General features: G+C 60.2%; 1 protein-coding gene across 6 annotated transcripts in view; it reads left to right on the forward strand.

The window, feature by feature from the left end:
- The first annotated feature begins 358 nt into the window (after positions 1 to 358).
- USP2 (ubiquitin specific peptidase 2) overlaps positions 359 to 11,710 on the forward strand; it is a 71,830-nt gene continuing 60,478 nt past the window's right edge. Inside the window, exons 1-4 of one of the 6 annotated variants that reach the window (XM_054005690.1) lie at positions 359 to 444; positions 3,539 to 3,637; positions 3,909 to 3,996; positions 6,335 to 6,415. The gene's annotated coding sequence lies outside the window, so the exon portion shown is untranslated. Of the gene's footprint in view, positions 445 to 3,382; positions 3,485 to 3,538; positions 3,638 to 3,908; positions 3,997 to 5,122; positions 5,239 to 6,334; positions 6,416 to 11,710 lie in introns of those variants that run through there. The other 5 variants (XM_054005691.1, XM_054005694.1, XM_054005692.1 and 2 more) reach the window with 5 other exon arrangements.

An 11,710-nucleotide genomic window follows, 5' to 3' on the forward strand; every position in this document is an offset into this window, starting at 1 on the left:
ACCCAGGGGCTGGGATCTCCGTCCGTCCTGTCTCCCCTGGCCTATAGGGGCAGCACCCAAGGGCTGGGATCCAGCCCTCCCCCCTGCCCCGTGGGAGGACCGGCGCTCCAGGGGTTGGGATCTCCCCCCAGCCTCTAGGGAGCAGCACCCAGGGCCCGATCTACCGTGCCCCACACTCGTCTCCCCAGACCCATGGAGGGAGACCCGGCGGACAGGGAGCACCCGGGGCTGACGGTCCCCCAGCGGCTCCCGGTCCCGGTCCCGGCCCGGCCCCACGTGCGCGCTGCCCTGGGGCGCGGGGCGAGTTGGGCGCGGGACGCCGCCCGGCAGCAGCCGCCTCCCCGCCCCGCGTCAGCTGCGCCCGGATTGTGACATCAGGCTCGGCCGGGCCCCCAGGTGCTCCACGGAAGCGGCCGGCTCCGGCTCATCCTCCCCGAGAGCCTGGTGAGTGCGGGAGGCGCGCCCGGCCAGCCCCCCGGGGCTGCGGGTGCGCAGGGGGTGTCCGGCCCCCCGGGCAGTGCCAGCCCCGCCTGGGGGGACCTAGGGGGTGTCCGGCCCCCCGGGCAGTGCCAGCCCCGCCTGGGGGGACCTAGGGGGTGCCCGGCCCCCCGGGCAGTGCCAGCCCCGCCTGGGGGGACCTAGGGGGTGCCCGGCCCCCCTGGGCGGTGCCAGCCCCATCTGGGGGGACCTAGGGGGTGCCCGTGCCAGCCCCGCCTGGGGGGACCTAGGGGGTGCCGGGCCCCCCTGGGCGGTGCCAGCCCCATCTGGGGGGTGCCGGGCCCCCCTGGACGGTGCCAGCCCCATCTGGGGGGGATGTGGGGTCCATATGACCCCTGGGCAGAATAAGACTCTGTGGCTGTAGGAGTTCCCTGCCCCCCAGGCAATGGGGCAATGCCCTCTATTTCCCACCAGTGTTCTGGCTGTGTGAATGACCCCCCATCCCCTGAAAACCACCTGGGCAGGCCCAGCACCTTGTGGGTCGTGCCAACCCCCTCTGTATAAGTGGAGGGTGTGGGGCTTGGGCCTAGCTGAGAAAATGTCTCTTTTCCCCCACTCACCCCCTTGCCAGAGTCATTTCAGTGGTAGGGGTGTGTCCCCTACCTGTCCCTCTTCCCACAGGCTTGGGTGGGAGTTGGGAGAATGTGCCAGGGCTGCTTCCCCCGCCAAAACACACAATAAGGCAGTGCCTGCCTGGGCTGGGGAGGACTGGGAGCATGTACCTGGTCTGCTTCATTCCTCCCGACCCAAGATCAGCGCCACCTGTGATCTGTGTATGCGGGAGCCATGCCTGCATCCCTCCTGTGTGTGTGCACTTGTGCCTCGCCTCCTGGGTGTGCATGTGAGCACTTGTACCATGCCAGCACGCCCTCTGCCTGCGTGTGTGTGTGTACCATGCAAATGCTCCCTGTGGCCGCAGGAAGATGTGTTGCTGGGAGGGCTGGACCCACATCCTCCAGCTTCCTACCCCAGGCTGTGGGAGAGTGGGGCCATCCTGCTGGCTGGACGCACTGGGAGGAGGAATACGTTTCCCCTGCTCAGGGTGGAGCTGCTTTGAAAATGGCCTCAGCAGTAACCCGAAGATGGGGGGACGGGGTCCATCTCAAGGAGTGAGGCCCTTCAGGTACCCACCTCGCTCCAGGATTTCGCAATGAAGGCTCCGGCTCCGGTATTGGCTGCTGCTGGAGGCTGGCTCAGGCTGGGATAAAGCACTAGGTGTAGTAGCACCAAATAGATCCCTGGCATCATCCCATTGACCTCCCTGAGGTTACAGCGGGGATAAAACTGGCCCAAGAGTTTTCCCACAGCCATGCCTGGGCTGTAACATACCGATGAGCAGGGAAGGGAGGGAAGTGGTGGCTTAATTGCGTCCTGCCTAGTTACTCATAAGAGGTGGGGACTGAGTCATTGCCTTCCAATGCTCTGGAGTAGACTCAGCTGGACCCAATTCACGCATGGAACTGATTTAGGGTGGAGTTACACCAGAGTGAATTTAATCCTGGATCTTCCTGTAAGGCACCTTCCCAGCTCTTCTGTCACTCTGTGTCCGTGGAGCCCCTGTATCCCTCACCCTGAAGAGTCCTCCAGGGGCAGAAGGGGTGAATGGCCTACCTTGCAAAAGGCTTCCTTGGCCCCATCTCCATCCCCCAGGTGGGCTGTCCCGCCGCTGCCGAGCAGCGCAAGTTGAAAGGGGCGGAGACAGCTCCCATCACTAATGGCCAGGGGGTGAAGCTCTCATAGCTGGTCAGAGAATCCCGGAACCACCCATAGGTGCCATGCAGACCCCCTGCCCCTCGAAATCAGCGTAGGGTTGTGCATTGTCCAGGCTTCTCCTAACCGTCTCCACCAAGCATCTGTTCTGTGTCGGTTCCTGTACCACACTCAGCACCGTGGTATGAGAGCGCCTGCCAGGTGTGCAGTAGGGACCGTGGCTGAGATCTGTCCCGCCTATGTCCTCTCCTCGCTCCCCAGGGAGAGAAGTCCACTGCTTCCCTTGGGAGGATGCTGCTTCTCCTCCCGCCAGGTGGGGGCTGGGCTGGAGGCCAGCAAGCAGCATCCCTGGGGTGCCCCGGACCCTTGTGGGCAGCTGCCTGCCATCAGGGCCGGCTCTAACTTTTTTGCCTCCCCAGGCAAAAAAGAAGAGCGCCGCCCTGCCAACCCCCCCGCCCCCAGCGCTGTGCTGTCTGAAGCCCCCACCCCCCTCCAAGCGCCGCGCCGCGCTGCCCGAAGTCCCTGCCCCCCCTCCGTGCGCCGCCCCGCCCAAAGCCCCGTCCCCCCGAGCGCCGCGCCGCCGAACCACAAAAAAATTAAATAAAAACCAGAGCGCCGCCCCGCCCCAAGGTGCCGCCCCAAGCACGTGCTTAGTCGGCTGGTGCCTGGAGCTGGCCCTGCCTGCCATTCCCTCTTCTCTCCAGGAATCCTATCTCCCCTCCCCTGGCCCCAGCCCCTCTCTCCCCCTGTAACAGCCCAGCCCCCTCTTCCCTTCTCCGAGAACCCCCTTCTGTGGTTCTCCCTCACACCTGACCCCCCTTCCCTTCCCCCACTCCAGAACCCGTTTTCCCTTTAGACCCCTTACCACCATTTCTCTTCATCTCCCAAACCTCCCTTTTTCCTACCCTCAAAGCCTCTACTTCTCCCATTGCCCCAGAACGCCACCCTTTTCCCCCCCTCCCTGTAGCACCCCTCTTCTGGCTGGGCCCTGCCTCCATGACACATGAGAACCCCTCTGGCTGCGCTCTGTGGGCTGCCCCTTTAAGCCTCCCCAATGCTGGAATGTGAGAGGAGGCCTCCAGCTCCCTGTGAGGTCAGATAAGACACTATATTTATCTTGCCGGTAACCTGAGCCGAGAATTTCTGCAGTGGATTACACAGCCCCAGCCCTTAGGCTCTGCCCCTCCGGCCATTTCACCCAGATTCCCCCCCACCCCCACCCCCCATGCCCACTGGAGAAGCCTGGCTCTGAGACGGCCTGGACAGCTGCTAACAGGTTAGTCGCCGCTGTTTATTTTCAATCCCTTTTTCTTCTTTGCTTCTGTCGAAGGGCAAGTGCCTTGTGGACACCGAGGTGACCCCATCCGAGCAGCCAAGGCGTCACCCCATGACAAGCCGCTACCCTTCAGCCTTGCTGCCCCACACGCAGGTGCGTATGGAGGACGGGCTTAGAGGGTCCCGGGAGGGAGGGTAAAATACAAGCTGAGAAACTTCAGGGAGGACTTAGCAAAGTGCCTCCGTTGTATGGAAGCTAAGATCTGGGGACCTGGGGCTGGGATCAGCCTTTCTGGCCATGTTCTGTTCACATCGCCAATCTGGTCATTTTCCTTTAGCTACACCAGCTGCAACTAAAGTCTTGATCTTTGTCATTCAACCAAGCGTCCGGCCGGTGGTGATAATACTGAGCTCTTCCTCCGTAGATCTCGAAGCACGTGGTGGGCGAATAATTGACTCCGCTCATGTTCTTGTTTGCTCCCATCAGCTGTCCAGGGAGCTCTTCGCCAGCAGGTTTTTCTCTTCCGTCATTCCGCCACTTTTAACCGAGGCTGCGCCGGGGGCTTCATAACTTGGATTTTACCGGGTTGCTGGGTGCTAGGGTGATGTTGCGGGGTAGGTAGGTTGTCAGCAGCTCAGGTCGCCAGAGTTAGCACCAACTACCAGCTGTTAGGTGGCACACGTGAAGAGTGTTGGTGGGTCTCTGCCTCATTCTCAGTGGGCAAGTCCTTGTGCTGACAGCCACCATTGCAACGGATGTTAATTAGCATCTACAACAGAGGAAGGGTGGTCAGTGGTTAGGGCTTTAGCCTAGCACTTGGGAGACCCAGATTCAGTTCCCTGCTCTGCCATATACTTCCTGGGTCACTCTGGACAAGTCATTTACTCAGCAGTGTTGCCTCATGGGTAGGGTAGTGCACTGGACCGGGACTCAGGAGACCTGGGGTCTAATCCCAGCTCTGCTGCTGGGTGACCTTGGGTAAATCACTTCACCTGCTGCTGCCTCAGTTTGCCCGTCAGTTAAATGGGGATAATGATACTGACCGCCTTTGTAAAGCGCTTTGAGAGCTACAGCTGACAAGAGCTGGGTATTGTTGTTATCTCTACATTGGGGATAACAGCACTTCCTGCCCCCCCTCCCCCACTAGGGATGTGGTGAGGATAAATGCAGTGAAGATTGTGAGGTGCTTAGACCCTGCCATGAGTGGTGGGGGCCAGAGAGACAGGACAGAGCATGGAACTGAGCTGGCCTCTTGCACCTATTTCTAGGGCAGGTCAGAGGGGCATAGGTAGGAAGCCTGCCCCGTTGCTACCCACCTCATCCCTGTTCTGTGGCTGACCGGAGTCCAGGGGTGTCACTTGCCCCACTACCAAAATCATTTGCAGCCTGTTGGTGTCACTGTCATTCCCCCTGGAGCCCTGCGGGCAGAGGGCTGGGCTTGGGCTGTTGGCAGGGAGCAGGGGAGGGTTTAAGTGTGTTTTCTTATCTGTTGACAAACTGCATCCCCTTGGCAACTCTCTTGCTGATCTTGGGAGAAGGTTTTGGGCCACCTTAGAATGGGCAAATCAAACCAGCTGGAGGAATTGTTGGCATAACATGCCCCTGGCTCGGTCTGGGGGGCTCCCTGCTCCTTCCTGACCCCCTCCAGGCACTAAACAACTCACCCCAAAAGGAAAGCTGGCCTGCAGCGAGCTACTGATGCTCCTCAACCTGCCTGGGGGAGGCCCCTCTGAGGGGGGAGCACAGTCTCCAAGGTTCGTGCAGACATTTGGCCCAGGCGATGCCTCTCTGGGGGCCTGCCCTGCGGCTCCTCTGGGATGAGCTGCTGTGGGTATTTGTTTTCCCTCTGGCTGCTGCATTCCAGTGCTGCAGGTTTGCAAAGACTGCAGGGTCACCTCTGTGTCAGGCCCAGCTGGCCGGCTCTGCTCCTGGCCGCAGCTCCAAGGAGAGGCCAGCATTCGGCTCCCCCATTCCTCTGCCCCAGAAAGTAGTCTCCAGGCCCCTACAGGCCAGGGGCTGGGGTCACAGGACTCCCAGGGGGAGTTCAGCCCACAGCCTGGGTGGAGGAACAGCCTGGGGCTGACCTGAGCTCTCCTGGACAGGGCTTAGGAAAGCTCCCTTGCTGGATGCTCTGATGTAATGACAATAGTATGAAGGGGCTTCGGCTGCAGGACACAGGCAGCCCCTGCGGTTCTCTGGCTCTCTAGCTCCCAGTCTGACTGACCCGGCCGCAGCTGGCTGGTGTCCAGACAGGGTCTCCCTGGCCTGGACAAAGTCCTCATGGAAGGGACTGTCGTCTGCATTGTGCATGGTACCTAGAGAAGCTTTCCTGCGGCAGGGGAGGAGTCACGCAGCCCCCCCCCCCCCCCATCCCACATGTCCTTGCCCCATGTGGAGACAATGGAAGGTAAGGGGGAAAAGGGGGCAATGGGGCGATGGAAGGAGGCAGTAGCTGCCTGTACTGAGTGGAGCTGTGCCCGGGCTCTCTAGCGTCCCCTAGCTTTAACATAGACCCGAGAGGGAGCAGGGTGGTGGAAGCGGTACTTGTGAAGCCAGGACTCCTGGGTTCTTTGTCCCAGCCCTGCCACTGACTCACCCCGTGAGCTTAGCCCAGACACTTCATCTTTCTGTGCCTCCACTTCCCTAGCTGCGCAATGGGGCTAATGATGGGGTGTCCCTGCCTTGCGGGGGCGGTGCATGGCTGAGTCATCTGTGTCCGCTGAGGACGAGAGGTGCTGTGCGTGCAAAGGCAGCGCTGCCACTGGGGAGAGTGCCGCTCGGCCAGACAGTTTCTCGCACCTCGGCTCTCCTCTCCCGGCTCTCATGGTGTGCTCGGCTTGTCTCTTGCAGCCCTGGGCCCCAGGATGGTGTGACATGGCCCTGTGAATCCCACAGGGAAGGCAGTTCTTGTAGAGGTGGCAGTCCTAGACGGTAAGCAGCTGGGGGACCCTCTTGGGGTAGGGTGGGTAGAACAGGTCCTATGGGGCAGGACTTTCTTTCCTGCACACAGAAAACTTTCCCATGAGGCGTAACCTTGGGGTGCTGCCCGCTCTGATCTAAGATCTTCTGGCACATTTGGCAAGTCTTGAGGTGTGTTAGCCCGTGTCCTTGGAGAATAACCCATCCTGGCCCCCACTAAATCCATCTCCACACAGCCCCATACTCTCACGGCCCCTACCCCCTTTCATTTCAAAGGCATATTGTGTTCTTTCTAAAAGCAGTTTCGCTGTTGTAGATCAGCTGCTGTGTTCCGCCCCAGAGGTGGCTGCTTTTTAAGGGCGAGGGAAGTGACCGTGGCATTCCAAAGCGGTAAATCCGGCCCCTCGTTTATCCCTATGCACTTCCATTGGCTTGGGCAGAGGGGCACTGAGGTGAGAGCTTGGCATGGCCTCTGGCATGAAGGGTGCTTTCGAAGACGCGGAAATGGAGGTCAGAGATATGGGCGCAGTGGGGAAGAGCGAATGATGCAGGCTTAGGCCAGGGCCAGACAGTCCCTGGCATGCACGGATCTGTGCCAGCACCTATTGCTGTGGTGCACTGAGGAGTCTGTTCCGGATTCAGCACTGCAAAATCGGAGCCGGCTTCACGCTGGGCTCCCATGGCATGGCCAGGGAGCAGGGGGGTCTATGCTGGGTTCTCACGGCATTTAGATGGTACCAAAGCCTTGTGCCCTATGTTGGTGCCCCTCTGTCAGGTGCAGATGGCATCTTTGTAGCCATGCTGCGTTCCTCGAAGCAAAATCTCCACTATGCAGATGAAGGCTTCAGCTAGGAAGCCCAGCCCATCTATCTGGCCTCCTGCTCATGGTAAAAAGGGCTGAGCTCTGGCAGGGAAGAGCCAGGCGTCTCACTGGAGTATTTGCCTGCAGGGGGATTATTCACCTTGAAGCCTCCTTGCCCAACAGGTTTGTGCACTTGGGCTTGCTTTTGCTCGTAAATAGTTTCCCGCTTACTCTGGGATGACGACTGCATGGAAAAAGCAGGTCGCCAAGAGAGCTGGCAACCTTGCCAGAGGGCCAGTGCAGCTGGATGGGGCTTCACAGCTGACCAAAGGTTCTGGGTTGGAGCAGCTAGATCCCCCAGAGAATATACTATGGGGATGAAGATCTCAGGTAAATTCCCGGATCGGAGGTGAAGTGTTTCCACAAGTGGGACTGGTTCTGGACTGGATCGGGAGTGGTTCCGTGTGCCAGACTGGCCTGCCGCAGATCTGTGTGTAGGGGCTGACTGTGGGGTGCTACTGGTCTGTGCTCCATCGCTGCATGGGCTGAGGCTGGGAAACTCATCTCACTGGTGACTGGCAGCTCCCTGGGGCGTTGCTGAGCCCGGGACCAACCGAGCGCCTGAACGAGGCTAACCCAGCAGGTGAAACGGCTCATCTCCCTGTGGATCTGTAACGTTCCCTCCAGCTGACTCCAATTTCACCCCCAGCTCAGTTTCACTCGGCTGCCAGTGGAAAATCCGGAGTGCATATTATCAGTGGCGGTGGGGCTGAAGGGTGCAGCTCTGTTCGACCGAACCCCTGCCTTGTGGGGGGTGCAGTGGGGTAGGGTGAGTGTGCACTTGGAAATGGGGCCTCCGGGGCTGAATCTCTCGCTGCCTGGGATGCAGGGTTAGGGACTGACTAGTGCTGATTCCTAGGCAGGGACCCAAATGCTGCGGAAGGGGTGAACCATAAACCCCAGGGGACCCAGACACCCCAGAATTTGAGGGAGCTCGGAATCTGGAGCTGAATTTTGAAGCTTGAGACCGTCTCCATTCCCAACAGGATGGCCCAGCCCCTTGGGACCAGGCCAGGTGAGAGAGACTGTGCTCCCCTATACCGCTGGGTGTAGGGACGCACGGTCGTGAGGGCTGAGCTTGTGCTGGCTGCCTTAAATGGAGCGTGGCTTCCCGAGGCCTCTCTGCAGCACCTGCTCGGGGCATGACCTAGCCAACTGAGCAGGCTTGGGAAGGACGGAGGCATCTGCTGGGCGAGGTTGGGGGTTTCGGTGCAGAAAGTTGGGGGAGTTTCTCTCCCACGAGTGGTTTGGCTCGAGAGACAAGGAGGTCTTTCATGTCGCTCTATGTGGGAGGCAGTGGGGCCTGGTGGTTAGAGCAGAGGGCACAGAGTTGGGACTCCTGGGTACTGTTTCTGGCTCTGAGTGGGGGAGTGCTGTCTAGTGGTGAGAACGCGGAGTTGGGCGTCCGGACTTGTGGGTTCTACTTCTGCCTCCGAGAGGGAGTGTGCTGTAGTGGTTAGAGTCTCCTAAGCTCTCGTCTCTGCTTCGTCAGTGACTTGCTATGTGACCTCACTTCCCTGAGCCTCGGCTGCCCGTGCCAGGGGCGTGAGAGCAGCTTACTCCTTTCCCGGGCACGGGGAAGCACCGCAAATGAATGGCTTTGCAAAGTGCTTTGAGATCCCTGAGACGAGGTGCTGCACAAGCTTGGGGCTTACGAGGGGTGTGGACCACATCCCCCAGGCCGTGCCCTGTGGCCGAGCAGAGGGCAGCATGTCTGTGCTTGTCACCCGCCACAAGCGCTCCAGGTTGGAGCACGTCCAGGTGCGTGGAGAGCCCGCCTTGAAAGGGCTTTGAATCAGGGTGGTTTCCCTGGTGACCGGAGACTCTCAGCCATGTGAGCTGCTGTCCTGCAAGTGAAGGAAAACAAGTGAAGGGAGGGAGCAACGGGGCTGGAGGAGACATCCCGGAGTTCCCTCTGCTCCCCAGTCACCAGGTAAATCCCTGGAGCCGATTGGGGACCAGGCAGAGCCCCATCTGGTGTAACGTCCCCCCCGGCACTGTGCCAGCTGCTTTCTGACCCAGTGGATCCGTGCCAGGAGCAAAGTTCCCTCCCGGTTAGGGCCCGTTTCCGAGGCAGCCCCAGCTTGTCTAGGGGCTGAAGCTGATCGGCTGAGCTAGGCAGGACTTTTACCCAAGGCTTGAATGGTGTTTGTTGTGGGTGTCTCCTCTGGAGGGGCCCGAGTGCCACTGGTGGGCTTGTGAAGGGGTGTCTTGTGCTGGCCATACTCCAGCCTGGGCCCCGGGGCCCCTTCCTCGCCGGTAGTTGTAAGTTCCTCGGCTTCTAGGACTGGCCGTTCATGTCCTGCTGGGATCCTGTTTATAACTCTGGGTAGCTGGTGGGGTGAACGTGGGCAGGCCCAGAGGGTGCCCTGGGGAGAGAGCCCCTGGCATGTGTGGCATTCACGGCCTGTTCCCATCTGACCGTGGTGTACAGTGTGCTTTTGGGCACTGGGACTCAGGACTCCTGGGTTCTATTCCTGATTCGTTGGGTGGCCGTGGGCAAGTCATTTCCCTGCGTTTCATCATGCGTAGAATGGGACTAGTGTCTGTGCAGTGCTTGGGGAGCCATGGGAGGAGGGGGACCCAGTCCTTGCCCTTCCATGGGACCCTGCACTATCTGGGCCCAGTTCCCCTGGACTAGCCCTGGGACGGCGTCTGCGCCAGGCATGCCGGCCCAGTGGAGACTCTCTGCTCAGGACTGATCCGAGCTCCTCTTTGCTCTCTGCTGGCTTCTGGATGGAGCACGACGCTGAGGCCAGAGATGAGCCTAGCTGGCCAGACCCTTGGGACAGGGCAGCCCCGGCTGGTGCTTGATGCCCCCTGGAGGTGCAGCCCCCCGCCGTCCCAAGGAGGGCTGCACACTGAGCTTCCCATGATGCTAATGCACAGTCCTAACTAGACCCCTTGGCTCCCACGGTGGCAAAAACGTCCCGCCCCTGAGAGCTGCCTAGTCCATGGAGCTGCTGCAGCAGCTGGGGCTTGGCCGTCACCGCCTGGCTCTGAGCTCTCCAGCCATCCCCCCAGCTCAGCACGCCCGTCCGACTGCTCTCCTGCAGGCCTCTGGCCACTCAGACGGGGATGGCATCTCCAGCCAGCTCGGCTGCGTGTCACAGCTGCTGGAGAGTGGAGCTGGCAGCTCCAGGACTCTGCCCCTGGAATACCAATGCCCCGGGCAGGCCTGGTGGTGGCGGTGGGGGTCTGAGCTGATGAAATTATCCCCCATGAAAACCCGCTCAGGCCGGGCATCCCATTGGCTCACTCAGGCTGGGGTGCGGGGGCAGGGGGACTGGCTCCAGCCTGGAGTTTGTGCGTGGTGCTGAATTATTGATGGGAGCAGCTAGCTCTCAGCGGGGTCAGATGCAGCAGAGCAAAGAGCCTGGGCTGAGTGGCTCCCGCCCGCAAGTCCTCGCGCTGGGGAACGGGCTCACCCTCCCGCACTTTCTTCTTCCTCCCTGCTCTTTTCTCTCTCCCCCAGCTCTCTCTCCCTTATCCCTTTCCATTCACGAAGATCCCAGCCACACCTGTCCTGCTTCTCCATGGGACAGGGAGGAGAACACACTCTTCCTTGCGGTAACTCCCCTCCACCCCCCGCACACACCCCAGTTGTGAAACCAGTGGGCACAGGTGCCATGGAGAGGGAGGGCAGGCGGCATGGATTGTGGGCTGCCCCTCATCTCTCTGCCAGGCTAGCCGTAATGACTCTTGGCGGGTGTATGACACCCTTTCATCTTCCCAGGGCTCCGGGAGCTTTGGTGTACGAGTCTTTGCCCCAGGAGGAGGTCGCGGCCAGCGTCCCACCCATCAGATGACCGAGTCCCTGCCCTTCTGCGTGCCTCAGTTTCCCTATCTGCGGGAGGGTGATAACATTAGAGGCGTGCCTGACGCCCCAAACCTCCCTCAACTTTGGGAGAGATTCAGATCCAAGCCTTGTGTGTTAGAAGCATCTTTGAATAATCTCAGCTCAGTAAAGCAAGACACTATCATTACTGTTACCCAGAAAACACTTTGAGTTGTAGGTGCTGGGAAAATCTCTCCCTGCTCCCTAAACTTTCTAGGGAGAAGAGCACAGCGTGACCTCTCCTTCCCTGATCTCTGCTCACCAGGGGCCTCTGGGCAGAAGCAGGCCCCTCTGCCTTGTGCGGTGCTGCTGTAAACAATCCCGCAGAGAATCCTGTTCTGTTTAGGCTCCTGCTCTCTGCTGCCATCTGTCCCTGCCGCTCGCTTGCATCTCTGCAGCACCCCCTGTGGCAAGTGGTCGCTGGCTTTCTGTCTAATTGAGAGGACAGAGCATTCCCAGCATGTGTGAGATCCTTGCCCCCTCTCCGTCCCCTCCTCCCCCGCGTGGGTGGAGGGGACAGGGTGAGTGCTCCGGGATTGGGGAGGGGGTGCAGCCATGCATCCCAGGAATTTCCTCACCATCTCTCCAGATATAGTGGGGTTTCGGT

Source organism: Malaclemys terrapin, chromosome 15 (assembly GCF_027887155.1).
Source record: "Malaclemys terrapin pileata isolate rMalTer1 chromosome 15, rMalTer1.hap1, whole genome shotgun sequence".
In the NCBI taxonomy this organism is placed as follows: Eukaryota; Metazoa; Chordata; order Testudines; family Emydidae; genus Malaclemys; species Malaclemys terrapin.